Source organism: Molossus molossus, unplaced genomic scaffold, assembly GCF_014108415.1.
Source record: "Molossus molossus isolate mMolMol1 unplaced genomic scaffold, mMolMol1.p scaffold_m16_p_12, whole genome shotgun sequence".
In the NCBI taxonomy this organism is placed as follows: domain Eukaryota; kingdom Metazoa; phylum Chordata; class Mammalia; order Chiroptera; family Molossidae; genus Molossus; species Molossus molossus.
Window position 1 is genome coordinate 3,508,238 of NW_023425347.1, and position 23,122 is coordinate 3,531,359.

Here is a 23,122-nt window from a genome sequence, read left to right on the forward strand (position 1 = left end):
CCCACTTTGTAGCCGCCTCTCCAGTGGCCCTGACTGCTCAGGGCTGTACCCAGCCAGTGCACACTAACCACACTTACCCATGTTGTGGCTTCTGCTCATTGAGGCCATGTGCTTTGGAAGCTATTGTTTTGGAAGGTGCTCTGATAAAAAATAATTGATAAAATTTGAGCTTTAAGGGTGGTGTACATCTAAGGTTCCTAAAGGCAACTGGAAAGATTTTTAAGTTATTGATTACCAAGCCCTGCCTTTAGGATATTAACAAAGGATTGGTTTACAGATAAGCTCTGAGAATCAAAAACTTATCCCAACTACTTTGCTTTATCTGGGAAAATAACTACAATCCGGTGAAGCCAGTTATCAGCCCAGGCTTGCGTGGTTGCACAAATGAACAGTTTCCCTGAGAAAATTCTGTGCCCCTGATTCATTAAAGATCAAGGCTGTTTGCATTTAAATGCATGTGTTAAGGAGGTAAAATAGAATTATGTTTTACTACCAGCTGTAGCCTTGAATGGTCTAGGAGGACCCTAAGAGGGAATAGCATCTCCGACAACCTCTCGCAACGCTGTCATCACAGAGTTCTCACCACAGGGCATGCCAACCATGCACCCTGCCCCCCCCCCCAAGGTGCCAAGAAATTTGGGTCAAATTCTAAGAGTGAAGCCCTTCTTTCTTATCTGAGGCACAGCCTCCAAGAACTATAAAAAAAATAATAATCCTTGGGTTTTTACTTTGAAATACATGTTGGGCTCAGAGTCACAAATTCATCTCCTTTACAAGGCCTTGCTACTTAAAAAGAAATAAAACCAAAGTGAGAGGAAATAGGTGTTTGCTCAAGATTAAAAAAAAAAAAAAAAATTCAGGGGCATGGATTCCATCCAAAACCCAAATTACCTTCTAAATATGGGATAAGGCTAGTAGGTTTTATGAGAAAGGGAAGGAAAGTGATTATGTAAAAAGAAGAAAAAAAATTCCATTGATGTTAAGCTAAATTACTTCTTTGTTATACATGGTTGATTACAGGTACCAAAGAATGTCCTAAATCATCAGTTTTGAATCCTCCAACAAGTGCTGGCGAGGGTGTGGAGAAAAGGGGACTCTAGTACAGTGCTGGTGGGAATGCAGACTAGTGCAACCACTATGGAAAACAATATGGCGTTACCTCAAAAACCTAAAAACTGATCTTCTATTTGACACAGTGATCCCACTTCTAGGAATATACCCTAAGAAGCCTGAAACGCCAATCAGAAAAAAATATGTACCCCCAATATGTTCATAGCAGCACTATTTACAATAGCTAAGAGCTGGAAACAGCCCAAGTGTCCATCAGTAGACGAATGGATCAAAAAGCTGTGGTACATATACACAATGGAGTACTATGCAGCTGTAAGAAAGAAAGAGCTCTTATCCTTTGAGATGACATGGAGGGACCTGGAGAGCATTATGCTGAGTGAAATAAACCAGTCAGAGAAAGACAAGCACCACATATTTACTTCTTTGTGGAACATAATGAACAAAACAAGCTATTCACCAAAAGAGATTCAGAGTCATGGAGGTAGGGAACAGATTAAGAAACTCAGAGGGATGGGGTGGGAGGTGTAGGAAAAGATAAACCAAAGAACTTATATGCATATATGCATAACCAATTGACAGGGACACTAAGGTGGGGAAGGCAGGAGAGGGTGGGAGTGGGAAGGAGGGGATCAATGGGGAAAAAAGGGGGACATCTGTAATACCTTCAACAATAAACAAATAAACAAAAACAAAATCATCAGTTCTTGTGGTCAGGAGGTCAACTTTCCCGTTGGCTTTAAAACAGTTGTTTGTAAGGCAATGTTGTTTTGGCCCCATCCAAAGGTGATTTTGCCCAGTTCAAACATTCTAAAGATTCAAGGATTAAGACATTGCCAGGCCATTCCTCTGGGATGGCAGCTTTGATTCCATTTTGAAATGGCTCATTTATATCGATTTTCTTGGCCTGGTGATAACCTGACAGGTAAGATGATGGGAGTATTTGACGACTTCTTGTATGCTCCAACTTTGGATGCTTCAGGAAGACTCTCGTATGGTTTGTTCATGCAACCTGCGTGACGTTAACACAGTCTGGGGTTGAATGATTCCCATCCCTCACTGGGTCCTTTACCTTCAGGAAGATGCCCCTGATGCTTCTTTTATCAGCAGATTATTAGACTGCATTCCAGACCTACCTAATCAAGCTCTTATGGTTAGATCAACAAACCACATTTAGGAAAAATAAAATTCTTACCCGACTATATTTTTCCATTATTTTCAGATGGAGTAGGAGGGAGAGGTAGATAGCAAGGGAGAGAGAGTGAAACATCGATGTGAGGGAGACACATTGACTGACTGCCTCCCCCATGACCCTGACACTGACCAGGGCCTGGATAAACGGCAACTGAGGTACATCTTTTGAGTCTTTTCTCAACTCTCCATTATGGATTTGCACTTTCTCACTTTCTGATTGATGTTCATCTCTGCACGTGATGTTTCTCAACAACTAACAATCAGCCCTGGCCAGTTTGACTCAGTGGTTAGAGCATCAGCCCATGAACCAATGACTTGCAGGTTCAATTCCGGTCAAAGGCACATACCTCGGTTTTGTTCGTCCCTGGCCCGGGTAGGGTCATGCAAGTGGCAACCAGTCAATGTGGCTTTATCATGTCAATGTTTCTCTCTGTGTTTCTCCTTCCTTCCCACTCTATCTGATAGTAAGTAGAACATATCTTCAGGTGAGTCAGAGAATGAGCTTCTAGGTGGCTGGCATAGTTTCCACATTATGAAATGACATAAAATTGTGCTTCTCACTTGTCTGACAGATATTGTGAAGATGGCACTAACACTTATAAAGCATTTGGAGTCTTGAATATAAAAAAGGACATTATGAAATATTGATGTTCAATTTGTTTCACAGACCTTAACTTTCAGTCAAGAGATTTCCTTCTTCTGTGTTCTAGACAGTATCCTTTCTGAAGACCAATGATTCCTTTCAATAATAAATACACTATTGAATTTGTAAACAAAATTTATTTCAGCAATTTACTCCTGTGTTTCCCAAGCACTTCACCATAAAACAATAGGAATTGAAAAGATCGGATATAAAAAGTAACACAACTCTCTGTATCAGGCAGAACTACTCTCAAATCACTCTGCAAAAAAAAAATTAATTCTCTTTAAAATACTTTTTGTTCCAGTAAAAAGCCAATTTTTTCTTATACATGAAAAGTGTCCTGAAGTACCACTCTGTAGTAGAAACAGTAAAACTTGCAGATAAAGGACATAAAAGAAGAAAATTTTGAAAGGAGGCAAAATGAATTGTGTCAGTTTCCAAAATGAACTCTAATGCAACAGATTATAATGAAATATTGAACAGTAATCATGGCAGTAATCCATAATAAATGAGTTTAGAAAGCACAACGTTAAATGCACTGAAATGTATTAAATAAAACGAACTGGGAAGCTTTGCAGAGCTGTCCAGAACTTATGATGCAGCTCCTGTACATATGAATCTCTAACAGGGAGAACACTGGCCTTCCACACTGCCTACATTTAAAGCCACTTGGTCATCGACATGTACGTTGTAACGACTAAGAAATGTGATAGCAGATAATGGAAAGGAAACAATCAAAAATTTATCTCCTCATGCCTGTGACTAATCACATGACATGTGCCGTTCTACCTCCTCTGGTTTTTATACAATACATAACCAATCACTAAAGAAGGAGGTGGTATGAATAATCAGATAATAAAGCACATGATTACATATGCTTTGAAATGTGTTACAGCTACTATTTCTACTTGCTGTGCCTAAAACATCCGTTCCCTGCTTGCAGTTCTGTCTCTACTTAGTTCAAAGATGTTCTATAATTTACAAAGGGTGCTGCTTCCTTAGTACGCTTTATTGCTGTGCCAGGAAAAAAGTCATGACATGTTGGTTTCAGTGACTACATGGTAAGTGGCAGCTTGGCCATGTTCAATGCAGCCCTTCAAAACTACACATCGGGAAACATCAAGACTCACTGTGTTGCGATCCACAGTGGACACCGCTGGGTCTGGGAGAGCTTCCATTAGCGTACTCGTTTCCATGTACATAACCTCATGTTTTTCAGACTTACTCAACAATAGATTTACTTTTCTGTAGAACACTTACAGTGACTTGAGGAAGATGAATATTTGTTGGCCTCACTTTGGAAGTCAGTGCTCTGAAAATATCAATGGCTAGAACAGCAATATCCTGGGAAGAATATTGAGAACGCAGAACACTGAATATTGTTTAAAATAGCAGTAAAATAAAGATAGCACATGTTGTAACATGAGTGTTAGATCCACTAAGAGAGAAAGAATCTCACCAGCAGAAATGGGATTTCAATTCGGATTCAGACGGTTGAGACCAACAACTGAAACCACAGGACCAAGGATGAGAAGTGTGAGGATCTAACAGAAACGGTGCGTGAGGGGGGAGAAGAGAAGTTAGAAAAGCCAGACAAAGAAGAGGTCACAGAAAGCAGAGGAGAAAGAGATTCAAAGAGAAGATGGTAAATTAGGCTGTTGGTAGTAGCAGTGGCAAGAAATTGCAATAGAGTAGAGCCCTTCTGATTACAGGAAAAAATCTAAGTTAACCAACTAACTGGAAGCAACCTGCTATCACCACCCTGCATGTTAGGGGCAAATAACACCAGGTCTACCTGTCACCCTGCATGCGTCACTGTGCTGCAGAGGGTAAACATGATGGCAAATCCTTCATTTCCTTTCAAATGTCCCTGTCTTAGCCCTGAAAGCCCTGTATTCCAAGAAAACACATAGTAGCAGTCTAATCAGGACAGTTGGTCACTGTGATTAGCTCTGACTCAAAAGAACAGTGCAGTCTGGGCCAGTCTGTAAAGCATCCCCTTAGTGGTGCTTAGAATTATTACTGTTTTATTTCAGCCACACACGTGCTACCAAGAAACCCCGTAGCCAGAGCGGTAAGTGAAAATCATCCTCTTCAATAGTCTGTGAAGGAGGTCCATCACATTAGAAGTTAGCCCATGAGTTGATGTGCATCACAATGCTTTTAAATCCATTAAAACATCAACATTCTCTCTGTGTACTATTGTACAAGGTAATATGTTTTGGGAGAAAAACCAATAAAAATGCTGAAAATAAAAGTTTTCATGTTCATAATATTTTCATCTTTCATTAGAGGAAAGTCATTCTATGGAAGGGCACATTTTCTGATATTTTGTAAGAGCATTATTCTATCGGTATATGATGTTACAGCCATGGCCAGGTGGCTCAGTTGGTTGAAGCATCTTCCCAATGTCAAGGTCATGAGTTCAATCTCCGGTCAGGGCATATACAGCAGGCAACCAATGAATGCTTAAATAGGTGGAAAAATGATTCGATGTCTTTTCTCTCTCTCTGTCTCTCTTTCAATTTAATATATATATACACATATATATGTATATATACACATACATACATATTAATTTTAAAATTAAAAAAATATAATGGCCCTGGCCGGTTTGGCTCAGCGGTTAGAGCGTCCGCCTGCGGTCCGGAGAGACCCGGGTTCGGTTCCCGCTAAGGGCATGTACCTCGGTTGCAGTTTGTCCCCGGCCCTGGTTGGTCGTGCGGGTGGCAGCCACTCGATGCGTCCCTTCCACATCGATGTTTCCCTCTCTCTCTCTTCCTCTCTCTCCCTCCCACTCTATCTGTACAAAAAAATGGAAAAATGTCCTCTGGTGAGGATAAATATATATATATATATAATGTTAAAATCTATTGATGTACTTTACAACTCACCTTTCTAGTTTTGTTTTAAGACTGACTGCTAAGATTGATTTGTATTCTTTAATCACTCAGTGATTTAGATTTGGGGGCAGGTAGCTCATAAACATGCATAATGATACAGAGAAATTAAACTAGGTTGACCTTCTGCATCGGTAAGTCGCCATGGGGACCCTTGCGCCTGGGCCCCAGGCCGCGGAAAGATCTGTGTGAAACCTGAATGTGCTCTGCCTGAGAGCAGGGAGGAGAAAAGGCCCCGCGGGCGGAGAGATGTGATTTGCTTCAGGGTCAGTGGTCACAGGCGGAAAGTACTGCTTCTCCTTCCCATCAGCAGTGACACAGATACTGCCTCACCTTCTACATTCAACCCTGTGGGGCTCAGAGGCGGAGAAGTCTCAGCACGGGGAACACCCAGAGACTGCACACTCCCCCTTTCCTGCCTCACCCTGAGTTCCACAGAGTAGAGCCAATGGCAGGGACAGACCCGCAGCCATAGCAGAGCTATGAGTCATTCCCGTTCCCAGTCTCTGGCCTTACCGCACGGCAGGAACACGGTATGCGTGCAAAAGTGCATCTCTCCTAACGCTCCTCAATCCGCCAGGCTCTCAGCATTTCCTTTTTAAAAAAACATTTTTATTAATTTGTTTTTGTCACAGATGTTTCTATTTCTTCCCCCGTTGACACCCTACTCCTCATCCCCCTGCCCCATCCCCAGCTTTGTTGTCTATGTTCATTGGTCATGCATACATGCATGTAAGTTCTGTGGTTTATCTCTTCCCCCACAACTCCCCCTCCTCTGAGGCTTGTCAGCCTGCACCCCACCTCTATGTCTCTGGGTTAATTTTGTTCAGCAGTTTGTTTAGTTCATTATATTCCACAAATAAGTGAAATCATGTGATATTTGTCTTTCTTTGCTTGGTTTGTTTTGCTTAGAATAATACACTCCAGGTCCTTCCATGCCATCTCAAAGGATAAGCGATCTTTTTTCTTACAGCTGCATAGTACTCCATTGTGTATATGTACCACTGCTTTTTAATCCACTCATCTACTGATGGACATTTGGGCTGTTCCAGATCTTAGCTATTGTAAATAGTGCTGCTGTGAATATGTTCTTTCTGATTGGTGTTTCAGGCTTCTTAGGGTATATTCCTAGAAGGGGGATCACTGGGTCAAATGGAAGTTCAATTTTTAACTTTTTGAAGTAACATCATAGTGTTTTCCACAGTGGCTGCACCAGTCTGCATTCCCACCAGCAGTGTACTAGAGTCCCCTTTTCTCCACACCCTCGCCAACACTTGTTGTTTGATGATTTGTTGATGGCGGCCATTCTGACAGGTGTGAGGTCATTCAGCATTTTCAATTTCCTTTCCATCTTTCTTGGGCTTTTACCAGTAGTTGATCTGGAGAGAAAAATTCTAAAAATATAGAAAAAGTGGAAGTAATTTAGGTAGTCCCACTAATCCAGAAATTAACTTTCAATGAAACACTGAATAACACATGTTTAATATAAAAATAATATTTCATATAAAATAATATTTAATATATAAAAATTATTTTTCATATAAAAATAATATTTCATATAAAATATTTAATATTTTTATATAAAAATAATATTTAATGTTTTGATTAAAATTATTCAAAATATATTTAACGAAGCATAAACAGCTCATTTCATAAACAATTAAAAATTAGACAACACTCAAAATTATAAAGATGAAAGTATTAATCATTCACAGCCCCACTATTCATAGATAACCAATGTTGTCAATAGCAACCAAGTCTCCTTTTACATTTATTATTTTACAGATTATGCAATTACTATAGCTTTGTATAACATTTAGAGAAACCAGCAAAACAATAAAGATAAAATAAAATTGTCATAACCCTATCACCCAGAGATAATTATTCTCAACAATTGTTCATATTATTGTAGACGACCATTCATAAATACACCTGCAATTAATTATACAAAATTAAAATTATACTGTCCACTTTTTGTTATTTATTCTTTTTTACTTATGAAAATATTAGATCGTTTCATCTTTGAGAAAATTTGGCTGTATTCAAGAATAGAATTGGCTTTATATTTTATTATTTTTATAAAATATTCTTAATTTATTTTAGATTGTCAGAAAATCATTTCAATACTAGTGACTCTATAGCAATTTTATATTCATGACAATTTTTATCAAATTTTATTTATTTCTTTAGCATATATTGATGAGCAAGTTTCCCTAAAGGGCTGCTTCATCATCATTCTGATTTTTAAAAAAGCAGCTCTGTGGAGAGAACACACAGCCCGGAATATCAGGAATAGAGCGACTCTTCTTTCTCGGGGGAGGAGGTGTGGGGAAGACGTCGCCAACTCACACTATGGTCCCAGATCTTCTCACCCGGATGGGGTCTTTGACATTCTTCCCTTTATTGTCTTTTTAAATGTGTTTTTATTGATTTGAGAGAGAGTGGAAGGGAGGAGAGAAAAAGAGAAACATTGATGTGAAAGAAAAACATCAATCAGTTGCCTCCTTCCTACCAGGCCAAGGATGGAACCCACAACCCGGGCATCTGCCCTGACTGAGAATTAAACCTGTGACTTTTGGGTGCAAAGGACAACACCCAACCAAGTGAGATGGACTAGCCAGGGCTCCCCCCTTTTTTCCTCCCTCGCCAACATTTCATCATCCCTTCCCATCACCCTCACTGTTCTGTAGATCTCCAGCACTTATTCATCTCGCACAACCGACTGCGTACTTGAACACCAGCCCGCTTCCCCCCTTCAGACCCTCACAGCCACCACTCTGCTCCACTCCTGCTTCTCTGAGTGCGACCTTGTAGATTTCCCAGGTGAGCGATAGCAGGTGGCATCTGCCCTGTATTATCTGGCTTATTTCACTTAGCACATCCCCTCAGAGCCCATCCATGGATCTCGAAGCAAAGAGCAGATTTCCTTATTAATTTTACTGCTAAAAATAAGCATGTTCCCTAAAATGGGAGCACGGGAAGGTGCATGAGGAAGCCTCCGATTCTGTAAGCGGAGGTCAGGGGGCTTTTGAGACTGGTTGTGAAGAAGACGGGAACTTCTCACAAAGGCATGCCAGCCGAGTGAAAACAGGGCAAAGCTGTGGGTCAGAGATGGTCAAACATTGGTGGTTTCACGTGGCTCAACCTATTACAACAGTTATATAGATTATAGTCTACAGTCACTTTGACTCATCTAAATTTAGGGCAATGTCAGTTAAGCGCCATGCCATAAAATGCAGAAAGGTAAAAAAATATATAAGGTCTTCTAACTAGTTTCATATAGTTTTTGCTTCAAGAACTGGGGCAGGAGAGAGAAAACTCACTACAGCCCTAGAGATATGGTTGTCAGGTTTTCTCTTTACCGACACTGCGTGAAGTCATTAGAATGTTTTTATTTAGAGGATAGAGATTTGCCTACAATATTTAACAAACAAAATAATTTTTGGAAGTATGAAGGCTCAAACGTGAGCACCTGATGATCCAGGTCACTGTTTTGGGTGAGGGGGCATTTCTGTTTGGCTCTGCTTGGGAAGCTCCCTCAGTCACCAGCCTACAGGGTGTTTGCTTTGTTGGCAGAGCCCCAGGACTCCTGCTGCTGCAGATGAGGAGATAAACAGATCAGCTTTGCAAAGGCTGAGAACACCCAGTAAATAGTCTTTCACAATAGGGTTCTACTTCACTCATTATAAAAGTATAATAAGCAAGGCTTGCTGTACATTCATACTGACCGTAGCTCTCTATTGTCAGAGCATTTTAACTCTGCTGCATTAGCTCCGTGCCACATTTGGTCACAGCCTCACTACAGTTCACTGTTGCTTCTGACAGTCTTGTTTCATTTATTTTAGAGCAAAAATCAGTCTCAAAATAATATTTTAGACCAGTCTATCTTTGCATATAAAAGTCAAAATATGTGGGCTGGCTATTGACATTAAAAATCTTAGAAAAAATATACCAATTAAATGTCAGTATAGACCACAAAGCAATCCGCATTTTGAAGCGGTCCGGTCCTTTGACATTCCTTTCATCTTCTGTAACAAAAGGAACCGGTGACAGCCATCTGCTCTCAAGTCCAGCGCCAAGGGGGCAGACCTTGATAATCCACATCCAGCTGCAATGCAAAGCATTTTATTCTTCTAAGCTAAGGTTTTCTCTTAAGTAAATGGAAATAATAACCTGTGCTTTCATTAAAGAGTTGAAAGTATCAATTGATGGAAAACATTAAACAGCACTCAGTAAATGCTAGCTATCATCATCGTTGTTTTTATTACAAATATCCTCCTCGCCCCGCAAGCCCGGCTCTGCGAAGCCCACCTCCTCTATCACTCTGCAGTCTGCTGAAGGCCTTTCTGCCCTCAGCCCGCAGAGGTAGGTGGCCAAGGGCTGCTCCTGTGTGGAGTGGCACAGCGCACACACGACGGATAAATCATCTCACTTGCTTCAAAACCTTAAAACTAGCACGTTAAGACTATCGAATTAAAGCTCAACCCTACTTGTCCCTCCTCCAAGTAGGACATAATCTTTGATTTTGGTCTGGTTCACCACATTTAATTTGTAATGACAAAGGATTTAGCTAAGAATGTGGATTCATTATCTTGTGCTATTTTGTTCAAAACACGTTCCTTGCTAGAACCCACAATAATAAGAGTAGAAATGAAAATAGAGAGAAATAATTTTCCTTGATAATTTCTCTACATGGATGGCAAGAATACCCATCACTGTTTTGAAAAATCCAGTGATGCCTCTTAGGGTCTAGCAGAGGGAAGAGAAAAAGAAAAGCAACTCCTGAGTCACAGAGTGGAACACAGTGACTGGCCACACACTGACACTGTGCTCATCCTCGGACAAGATGGCAGGCACTGGCTGGCTTCAAGCTCCGAGCGAAACAGAATAGCGTGGGCTCTTAATTCAGCATTTCATAAGAAACATGCTCCAGGGACTGTGTAATGACTGAAATCCACTGAGCTAATACACCCTATTCCTTACCTAACTGATTTTTTCTGTATCATCCAGTCTCTTTGAGCTGGGGATGCGCTTTGACTTTTTTGTGTTCATTTGCAGCCTGATACCCAGGTCTATGGTCTATAAGCCCTCCCTCACCTCTGGTTGCTTCTGATTTGTTTTGACCAGCTCAGCCCTCCCTGTAAGTCTCAATGAGATGGTTGTGTCTCATCTGTCTCATTGAACTTGAATTATTCTGACAAAATCCTCTTCATTTTTTTACACTCAGCATGAGTCATTTAAATTTCATCCTTTACATCTTTTAGCCCTATATCTGTTATATATTTTCTGAGTATTGTAATGCTTGCTTTTTGATAAGGTGACCCTTGAAACATCTTCAATGGAGAGGAGCATGGTCCCAATTTTAGAAATCCCTGGAGTAAAAGACATTTGAGTAACTCTTTCAAGAGACTGAGAAGTTTTTTCTGTTAGGAAATAACTTCTTCTTTAACCTGAGTCCTGAGAAACTTAAATGCTACTGATTTTTCCTCTCAAATTTAGGGCCTCTCCTGCATAATTTAATTGTTTATTTATTATAAATTATTATTGTTAATTTGTTTTTGTTATAGATGTTTATCTTTCTTCCCCATTGACACCCTCCTCCTCATCCCCCCGTCCCATCCCCAGCTTTGTCGTCCATGTCCATGGTTATGCGTACATGCACATAAGTTCTGTGGTTCATCTCTTCTCCCTTAACACCCCCTCTCCTAAGGTCTGTTAGTCTGCACCCCACCTCTATGTCTCTGGGTCAATTTTGTTCATCAATTTCTTTAGTTTATTAGATTCCACAAATAAGTGAGATCATGTGACATGTGTCTTTCTCTGCTTGGCTTGTTTCCTTAGTATAATGCTCTCCAGGTCCCTTCATGTCATCTCAAAGAATAAGAGATCTTTCTTTCTTACAGCTGCATAATATTCCACTGTGTACATGTACCATGGTTTTTGTTTTGTTTTGTTTTGTTTTTTTAATCCACGCATCTACTGATGGACCTTCGGTTGTTTCCAGGTCTTAGCTATTGTAAATACTGCTGCTATGAACATGGAGGTACATATATTCGTTATGAATGGTGTTTCAGGCTTCTTAGGGTATATTCCTGGAAGTGGGATGACTGGGTCAAATGGCAGTTCAATTTTTAATTTTTTGAAGTAACACCACAGTGTTTTCTATAGTGGCTGCACCAGTCTACACTCCCACCAGCAATGTACTAGTGTCTCCTTTCCTCCACACCCTCGCCAGCACTTGTTGTTTGATGGTTTGTAGATGGGGTCCATTCTGACAGGTGTGAAATGTCACCTCATAGTTGTTTTAATTTGCATCTCTCAGATGATTAGTGACATTGAGCATTTTTTCATGTGTCTCTTGGCCATTTGTATGTCCTGTTTGGAGAGGTGTCTCTTTAGGTCCTCTGCCCATTTTTTAATTGGGTTTTTTGTCTTCCTTTTGTTAAGTTGTATGAGCATTGTATATATTTTGGAAATTAACCCCATATCTGATGCATCATTGGCAATTATGCTCTTCCATATGGTGATATTCCTTTCCATTTTGATTGTTGTTTCTTTTCCTGTGCAGAAGCTTTTCAGTTTGATGTAGTCCCATGGGTTCATTTTTCCCTTTGTTTCTCTTGCCTTAGGTGTTGTATCAGTGAAAATTCTGCTGCGTATGATGTCTGAAATTTTGTTGCCTACATTTTCTTCTAGAACTTTTATGGATTCACAAGTTACATTTAAGTCTTTATCCAATTTGAATTTATTCTTATGTATGGTGGTATAGCTTCATTTTTTTTGCAAGTAGCTGTTCATTTTTCCCAACACTATTTATTGAAGAGACTGTCTTGACTCCACTGTATCCTCTTGCCAACTTTGTGAAATATTAATTGAGCATATTGTCTTGGGTCAATTACAGGGTTCTCTGTTCTGTTCCATTGATCTATCTGCTTGTTCTTCTGCCAGTATAAGGCTGTTCTGATTATAGTGGCTTTGAAGTATAACCTGATATCTAGTAATGTGATCCCTCCAACTTTGTTATTCTTTTTCAAGATTGCTGTGGTTATTTGGGATCTTTTTTGGATCCATATAAACTTTTGGAGTGTTTCTTCTAGTTCTGTGAAATATGTAGTTGGTATTTTGATGGGGATTGCATTGAATCTATAGATTGCTTTGGGTAGTATGGACATTTTAACGACGTTAATTCTTCTAATCTATGAATGTAGTATATGCTTCCACTTTTTTATATCTTCCTCTATTTCTTTTTCAATGACCTGTAGTTTTCTGCGAAGATGTTCTTTATTTCTTTGGTTAAGTTTATTTCTAGATATCTTAATTTTTTTGTTGCAATGGTAAATGGGATTTATCTTTTAGTTTCTCTTTCTGTGAGTTCATTATTGGTGTATAAGAATACCATTGATTTATTGATGTTAATTTTGTATCTTGCTACTTTGCCAAATTTATTTATTAAATCTAGTAAATTTTTAATGGAGTCTTTAGGGTTTTCTATGTACAATATCATGTAATCTGCAAATAATGACAGTTTTACTTCCTTTTTCACAATTTGGACCCCTTTTATTTTCTTTTCATGTCTAATTGTTGTGGCTAAGACTTCCAGTACTATGTTAAATAAGAGTGGTGAAAGTGGGCATCCCTATCTTGTTCCTGTTCTTAATGAGAATGCTTTCAGTTTTTGCCCATTGAGTATGATGTTGGCTGTAGGTTTTTCATATAAGGCTTTTATTATGTTGAGATATGATCCCTCTATTCCCACATTGCTGAATACTTTTATCAAAATTGGGTGCTAAAGTTTGTTGAATGCTTTTTCAGCATCTATTGATATGATCATATGGTTTTTATCTTTCATTTTGTTTATGTGGTGTATCACATTTATTGATTTGCAAATATTGTACTATCCTTGCATCCCTGGGATGAATCCCACTTGGTCATGATGAATAATTTCTTTGATCTAGTGCTGTATTTGATTTGCTAATATTTTGTTAAGGATTTTGGCAACTGTGTTCATCAGGAATATTGGCCTGTAGTTTTCCTTCTTTCTAGTGTCTTTATCGGGTTTTGGAATTAGGATTGTACTGGCCTCATAAAATGAGTTTGGAAGTGTTTTGTCTTCTTGAATTTTTTTTAATAGTTTGAAGAGAATGGGTTTTGGATCTTCTTTGAATGTTCAATAAAACTCCTCCATGAAGCAATCCTGGCCTGGGCTTTTGTTTGCTGGGAGTTTCTTAATTACATCTTCAATATTGTTTGTTGTTATTGGTCTGTTTTTCTATCTCTTCCTGGTTCAGTTTTGGGAGAGTGTGTGTTTCTAGAAATTTGACCATTTCTCCTAGATTGTCCTATTTGTTGGCGTATAATTGCTCATAGTATGTTTTGATGATCCTCTGTATTTTTGTGGTGTCAGTTCTTACTTCTCTTTCATTTCTGATTTTGTTTATTTGGTTTCTCTCTTTTTGTGTCTTGGTGAGTCTGGTCCATTGATTTGTTTATCTTTTCAAAGAACCAGATTTTTGTTTCATTGCTCTTTTGAATTGTTTTTTTTTAGTCTCTATGTCATTTATTTCTGCTCTGACCTTTACTATTTCCCACCTCCTCCTAGCTCTGGGTTTTTCTTTTTGTTTACTTTTTAGTTCTTTAAGTTGGAGGGTTAGAAAGTCTATTAGAAAAAAAATTTATTTTTTTTTGAGGTAGGCCTGTAGTGCTATGAACTTCCCTCTCAAGACTGCTTTTGCTTTGTCCCTTAGATTTTGTGTTGTTGTGTGTTCATTTTTATTGGTTTTCAAGAAGTTTTAAATTTCTTCCTTGATCTTGTTAGTAATCCATTTGTTGTTTAATAACATGCTCTTTAGCATCCAAGTGTTTGAATATTTTTGTGTGTTTTTATTGTACTTGAGTTATAGTTTCATGCCACTGTGATCTGAGATCACTTGATATAATTTTAATCTTCTTGAATTTGTAGAGACTTGTTTTGTGTCCTAACATGTGGTCTATCTTTGAGAATGTTCCATGTGCACTTGAGAAGAATGTATATTCTGCAACTTTGGGGTAAAATGTTCTGTAAATATCAATAAAGTCCAACTGATCTAGTTCATCTTGTAAAGACTCTATGTCCTTTTTAATTTTTTGTCTGAAAGATTTATCCAGTGGTGTCAGTGGCATATTAAAATCACCCACTATGGTCATGTTGCTATTTATCTCTCCCTTGAAGTCCTCCCATAGTTTTTAAATATATTTTGGTGCTCCTGTATTTGGTGCGTATATATTGACCAGGGTTATATCCTCTTGTTGGATTGATCCTTTTAATATTATATAGTGACCTTCTCTGTCTCTTACTGTGGCTCTCATTTTAAAGTCTATCATGTCAAATAGGAGTATTGTTTCACAAGCTATTTTCATTTTCCAGGAAAATTTTTTTCCATCCCTTCACTTTCATCCTGTGTGAATCTTTTGTTGTGAGGTGTATCTCTTGTAGTCAACATATATATGGGTTGTGTTTTCTTATCCAATCAGCTATCCTATGTCTTTTGATTGGAGCATTTAAGCCATTTACATTTAAGGTAATTATTGATAGATAGTTATTAGTTTCCATTTTTATTTTATTCCTGTGTGCCCCCCCCCACCCCGTTTCTTCTTCTTACAACAGTCCCTTCAGCATTTCTTTCAGTGCTGGTTTGCTGGTGGTAAATTTCTTTAGCTTCTTTTTTTATCTGTGAAGCTCTTTATTTCTCCTTAAATTTTGAATTATAGCCTTGCTGGATAGAGTAGTCTTGGATTCAGACCCTTGTCTTGCATTACTTTGTACATGTCACACCACTTTCTTCTGGCCTGCAGTGTTTCTATTGAGAAATCAGCTGACAGTCTAATGGGAGCTCCCTTGTAGGTAACTTTCTGTTTCTCTCTTGCTTCCTTTAAGATTCTTTCTTTGTCTTTAATGTTTGCCATTTTTATTATGATGTGTCTAGCTGTGGGTCTTCTGGGGTTCATCTTGCTTGACACTCCCTGTGTTTCCTGGACTTGTGTGACTTTTTCTTTTATGTGTTTAGGAAATTTTTCTGTCATTATTTCTTCAAACAGGCTCTCTATTCCTTTCTCTGATTCTTCTCCTTTTGGTACCTCTATAATGTGAATGTTGTTACATTTTGTATTATCCCACAGCTCCCTTAAACTCTCCTGCTTTTTAAACTTTTTTTTTTTTTTTTCATTTGCTGTTCTATTTGGGTGCTTTTCTCTACCTTGTTTTCTAAGTCTTTGATTCAGTCTTCAGCTTCTTCTAATCTACTCTTGAACCTAAGGTGTTTTTCATAACATTTATGTCATTCTTTATTTCCTCTTGATTTTTATGCATAGCTTCTACCTCTTTTTAAAGCTGAAGTAGTTCCCAGTGAGCTCTTCATAATTCTCATTAAGTTGCTTGTAGTTCTCACCAAATTGTTTGAGTACCCTGAAAATCATTGCTTTGAATTCTTTATCTGACAAGTTGCTTTCTTCCATTTTCTGTAGTTCCTTTTCCAGTGAGTCCTCTCCCCCCCCCCCCTTTGGATATTGTTTCATGCCTTCCCATTTTAACCATCTGATAGCTCTAGACCCAGTTAGTGATGGTTGCATGTGTAAGCAGCTCACTGTATATCAAGTAAGGCTACTGTGTCTCCCAGACTGTTTTGTTGCATGTCGCCTCTTGCCTGTTGTGGATCCTGGATGACTGACTACTGGTGGCTGATATTGGTGTATCCTGGTAGGTGCTGCTGCTGGATCACGTGTGCCCCTCCAAAGCTGTGTTCTCTGCTGGTCACTGGTGCCACCTGTTGCTGTATCATTTAGGCCCTGCTGGAGCCACACTCCATGCTCGCACCATGGGCAGCATGATCGCACAGTCCCCTCTCAAGTCTCAGCGTTTCACCACTCTTGTGGGCTGCTGGGTCGCTCTGGTCTATCTGGAGCCCCGGCTCCCCACTGCTCTTGTGAGCAGCTGTGTTGCACAGGCCTCTGTGGAGCCCCAGGTCCCGATGCTGGGGGCTGGGGAGTGCTGCTGCCCAGCAGGGCTCAGCTCCTGCTCAGCCTTTGCTGTAGTTTTTGGGGATGCGTCTCAGATGCTGATCTGTGCTTCTGTTTTCTGGGGATGGATGTCGGCTCCCCAGCCTCTGTTGTTGGGGGTATATCTTAACTCTGATTGGGTAGCTATTGTAGAGGATGGTGCTGGGCTCGTGGCCATTTGCAGTTTCCATAACAGGCACTTTGACAGCTCTGCTACTGTACACTGACCTGGTCTGATGGTGCCAGGTGTGCTGGTGGGCTCAGGTTGCTGGGCCCTAGCTGCTCCCACTGCCTCCTCCTAGGGAAGACCCGGGATTTTCCAAAATTGCAAGACATCCCCTTGGAGCAGGGAGAAGTGCCCTGAAGAGCTGCTTACTGTAGTAGCCAGCTGCTCCCTGTCCACAGCACAGGAACCTTCTGCTCTGCGTCTCTGCACTGCCTGAGTTTGGTCATCCATCTTCACGTCCACTCACACTCTCTCACACACTAGCTCACTCTCTCACTCACCCTCCCTCCGGTCCTGCCTGCCACCATCTTCTTCTGCATAATTTAATACATTAATTTATTCACCAAATATTTATTGAATGGTCACAAAAATTTTAAGTCCTAGAATTCAACTGTAATTTGCCTTCTTCTTCTGATTAAACCTCAATACTTTAATTTGTGTTGCCAGATTTAACAATAAATAAATATATAAAAAAATAAATAACCTGGATGAGAGAATCCAAGAGGGCTTCGGGGTAGGTAGAAGCTACACTCACATGCTTCCACCACCAAACTAGATTTACAGCTAAACTGTAGTGCAACCAATGTGAATAACAAACTGTAGACTAGCTGAACAGAAAGAAGTATTATAACCAAGTGTTGAGAGAAGAAGCCACATAGAGACTAGTGAGAAAGGCAAAGACACAGAAAAGGCTGGCCCCTGCACCCACATTTGGTGGTTGAGAAGCCAGAGGAATATCTAGGCTAAAAACTCCCTTGGCCTGGAAGCATGGTGTCTCAATCTCATGCAGGAATCTCCCAACCCAGAGCAACAGATATGGGAAGAAGAGCCTGCATAGTACCTAGTGGTAAAAATCAGTGGGGATTCAGTCTGTCTGGAAGAGAAGGGAATCTACTGGGGATTCAGACGCCACCTTTTCAGGGTCAAGCACCCTATTGTTACAATACCAGCACGAAGTATGCATTGTTCAATCCCCCATTACTGGTAACACCACTCTGCAATGCTTGGGTCCTGCATTAACAAAGGAACAATTTTTTCCTCATCTGAAGCACTCAGCCAGCACCCCTCCTGTTGAATCACCGGGCCATCCCTGCCACTCTGTGGCCTCACCCTGCTGAGTTCAGTTGCAGTGAAGAATTAGAGTACTGTGCAGAGATGGGAATTTTGGAGTGTTTGCAAGGGAGTCTTTTGTTGGAGAATCAGACTACCATGTGCTGGGTTGTGTAACTACATCACGGCGGGGCTATTCCTATCTCCCATGCAAGCTCAGCTTATGCTATACCAGGGGAAAGGAAGAGGTAACTGCTCTCCACCTACAGATTTCCCAACAACATGCCCAACCAGAGACTGGATCAGCACTCCCAAGTCCCAGTGACTCTGCCCAGCTGAGATAAACTCTGTGGGGTTAAAGGAGTGCTACTCAGACTTAAGACATTTGGAGTGTGTCTACCTTGGAGGCTATTATCTTGAAGTGGGACAAAGTGCTTGGCCCCCTCTTGCAGGCTTGGCCAGCACCACCTCCAATGGGACTCGTTAGATCTGTCTCTCAAATCCAGTGGCTCCACTCAGCTGTGCTTGTTCCTGAAGTGGGGATACTGGCTGCGCGCAACCTGAATCAGTAATGCACTCTTCTTGGGGTAGTTAGAGTTGGAAACTGGCTGAGTCTGAGCACTTTGGCTCTGGAATAAGGGCCACTTTCACTCACTGAGTGCCTGACCATGCATATTCCAAGTAGAGGACTCACTAGCATCATCCTCCTGACCCTGGTGACCCTGCTCTACCAGGCTCATGACCTGTGGAAGGATCTATAGGTCATGGCCAGCCTGGGCCCACATTATAGTCTTTCTTTGAAAGGCTCTGAAGAAAGAACAGGCAACCTCTGGGGAAGGTGGAGTAACTGAAAGGTGGAGATGGACGTCAGGGAACCTCAGGCCTTTTATAGATCTCCCCCAGCTTTAAGCTGGAGGAAGCCAAGCTTTGTACACAGATTGTCTCCTCTCACCAATTCTCAGGCACAGTAGACACAGCCACAAACAGTGAATAATGTGGTAGCTCCAGACAGGTAGCCCAAGGCCAGTTACACACAGTATCTAACACTGACCTACACTGAACCCTACCCTAGTGAATCCAGAACAAACACCACTAGTGGTGGGATTCAGACCACACCAGAGCTCGACCCAACTAGACACACAAGCAGCACACAAAAAGCGGGATTCCTACAGGTGCCAGAACTTGCTAGGAACAAGTATGTTTCAGGGGGAAGCCCCTGCACAGAAACTCATACACAGTGATCAAGGTTTATTCTTATAGTCAGCCAGCCTGAAGTGTCAATTCTGCTCATGAAAGGGCCAAAAGCACTGAAGACAAAACAGCAACAGGAGGGTGCACAAAACCTACAAGATACATTCCTGCAGCACTGAGCTCAAGTGATCTGGAAGATTGTGCAACTGAGCACAAGAAGACACCTATATCATAAATCCATCATAACGACTTGGAAATCACAGCAGATATACCAAATATACAGAGACAAAATGGGAAAACAAAGAAATATGCAACAAATGAAAGAACAAAAGACATTCCCAGAAAAGAAGAACCAACCAAGATACCAGAGTTTAAGACAATAATTATTAGAATGTTTAAGGACCTTAGGGGAAGAATAAATGATCTCAGTAAGAACTTAAACAAACAAACAAACAAACAAAAAACAATTATTAAAAAGGACATAGAACCCATAAAAAAAAATGAGTCAGAAATGAAGAGTACAATATTTGAAACAAAGAATACACTAGTAGGAATCAACAGCAGGTTAGTTGAAGCAGAGGAGCAAATCAGCACAAAACAATGGTAACCACTCATGCACAGTATTAGAAAGAAAAGATAATGTTTTTTAAATGAGGAAAGTTTAAAGGACATCTGGGACATCAAGCATAACATCATCTATGTCACAGGGGAACCAGAAGGGGAACAGAGTGAGCAAGAGATAAAGGACCTGTTTAAAGAAATAATGGCTGAAAACTTCCCGAACCTGGTAAAAGAAATAGTCACACCAGTTCAAAAGGCAGAGGGTCCTAATCAACATGAACCCAAAGAGACCCACACCAACACATCATACAGAAAATAGCAAAGGTTAAAGACAAGGGGGAAATCTTAAAAGCAGCAAGAGAAAGACACTTAGTTACCTACAAGGGAGTTCCCATAAAGCTGTCAGCTGATTTCTCAACAGAAACACTTTGAGCCAGAAGGGATTGGCATGAAATATTTAAAGTGATGAAAAGCAAGGACCTACAACCAAGACTACCCTTCTCAGTAAGACTATCATTTACAATTGAAAGTGAAATAAAAAGCTTCACAGGGAAATAAAGCTAAAAGACTTCATTACCACCAAACAAGTATTGCAAGAATTATTAAAGGGCCTGCTTTAAGAAAAAGAAGAGCTAAAGAAAGAGAGCAACTTATAGGTATAAAGAAAAAAGTAGCAATAAATGAGTACCTATCAATAATAACCTTAGATGCAAGCAGATTAAGTGCTCCAATAAAAAGACATAGGGTAGCTGAATGAATAAGAAACATGACCCAATATATGATATCTATAAGAGACCCCTCTCAGAACCAAAGATTCACAAAAATTGAGAGTGAAAGAAAAAAAAAAAAAAAACATATCCAGGCAAATAAAAATTAAAAAATTTTAAAAGCTGGAATATCAATACTTTATTTAGAACAATAGACTTCAAAACAAAGGCCATACCATGATATTAAGGGACTCAATCCAATAAGAGGATATAACACTTATAAATATGCATCCAACATAGGAGCACCTAAATGTCTAAAGCAAATCTTGGTGGGCATTCAGGGAGGGATCAATAGCAATATAGTCATAGTAGGGGATTCTAACATCCCACAGCATCTTCCAGACAAAAAAAATCAACAAGGCAGCCTGGTGTAGTTCAGCGGTTGAACATCAACCCATGCACCAAGAGGGCACATGATCAGGTTGTGGGCCTGATCCCCAGTAGGGGGCATGCAAGAGGTGGCCAATCAATGTTCTCTCTCATTGATGTTTCTATCTTTTCCTCTCCCTTCCTCTTTCTTTAAAATCGATAAAGAAAAAAAATACAAGGCAAGAGTGACCTTAAGTGACACACTTGATCAGATTGATTTAATAGATATTTAAAGAATAAAATATTCCAAAGCAGCAGAATATATATTCTTCTCAAGTTCACATAGAGCATTTTTAAAATTAGACCGCATGGTAGAACAAAAACAAATTTTAATAAATTCAAGAAAATTGAAATCATATCAATTATCTTTTCTAACAAGAAAGGTATGAAACTAGAAATAAAATAAAAAACTGAAAAGTTTTCAAACACATGAAAGCTAAATGACATGTTACTAAACAATGAATGGGTTAACAATGAGATCAATGAAGAAATCAAGTTACCTGGAGACAAATGAAAATAAACATATAACAAAAATCTATGGGACACATAAAAGACAGTAATAAAAGAAAAATTTATAACATTATAAATCTACCTCATGAAACAAGAAGGATCTCAAATAAACAAGCTAACCCTACACTCAAAAAAACTAATAAAAGAACAACACCAACAAAAATGAAGCTCAAAGTAGAAGAAAGAAAATAATAAAGATTAGAACAAAAATAAATGACAGAGATACTAAAAAAAATAAACAACAAAAAAAAAAACCAAAAGATCAATGAAACCAAGAGTTACTTCTTTGAAAAGATAAATAAGATAGCAAAACCTTTAACCAAACTCAAGAAAAAAAAAAAAAAAGAGGACCCAAATAAATAACATCAGAAATGAAAGAGAAATAATAATTTTAGCACAGAAATACAAAGGTTTGTAAAAAATACTATGAACAACTATATGCCAACAAATTGGACAACCTAGGTGAAATGAATACATTTTTAGAAACATAAAATTCTTTCAAAACTGAAGAAAAATCAGACTACCTAAATAGACCAGTTACAATAAAATCAAAACTGTAAGCAAACAGAAGTCCTGAACCACATAGCTTCACAAGTAAATTTTATCAAACATTCAACAAACATTCAAGGAAGAACTAACAACTATCCTTCTCAAACTATTCCAAAAAATTCAGGAGGAAAATCAAGAAAGACTCCCAAGTTAATTTTATAATTTTTTTTTATCCTTACCCGAGGACAATTTTACTTTTTTTTTTTTTTTTTCATAGTAGGAGGGAGAGAGATAGAGAGAAACATCGACATGAAAGGGACACATCGAGTGGTTGCCACCCGCACGACCCAACCAGGGCCAGGACAAATGTCCTTAGTGGGAACCGAACCCGGGTTTCTCTGGACCGCAGGCCAACACTCTAACCAATGAGCTAAACTGGCCAGGGCCCAAGTTAATTTCATGAAGCCAGCTTTATTTTATTTGCAAAACCAGATAAAGACCTGACAAAGATAGAAAAGTATAGACCAATATCTAGACAAACAAAAGTTGAAATCTTCAACAAAGTATTAGAAAACTGGATCTGGCAATACATGAAAATATCAAATATCATGATCAAATTGGATTTCTTTCTTTTTTTTTTTTTTTTTTTTTGACTCTGCGTGTAACCTCTTTTTTTTTTATTTTTTATTTTTTTTTGTTACAGATATTTTACCTTTTTACCCCATTGGCACCCCCCCACCCCCACCCCCACCCTTTCCCCAGCTTAGTTGTCCATGTCCATTGGTCATGCATACATGCATATAAGTTCTGTGGTTTATCTCTTCCCACCCCCTACACCCCCCATCCCCTCTTCTGAGGGATGTCAGTCTGTGCACTACTTCCATGTGTCTGGGTCTACTGTATTCCTCAGACTGTTATGTTCATTATATTCCGTATATAAGTGAGATCATGTGGTATTTGTCTTTTTCTGCTTGGCTTCTTTCACTTAGGATAATACTTTCCAGGTCCCTCCATGTCGTCTCAAAGGATAAGAGATCTTTCTTTCTTACCGCTGCATAGTACTCCATTGTGTATATGTACCACTGCTTTTTTATCCATTCGTCTACTGGTGAACACTTAGGCT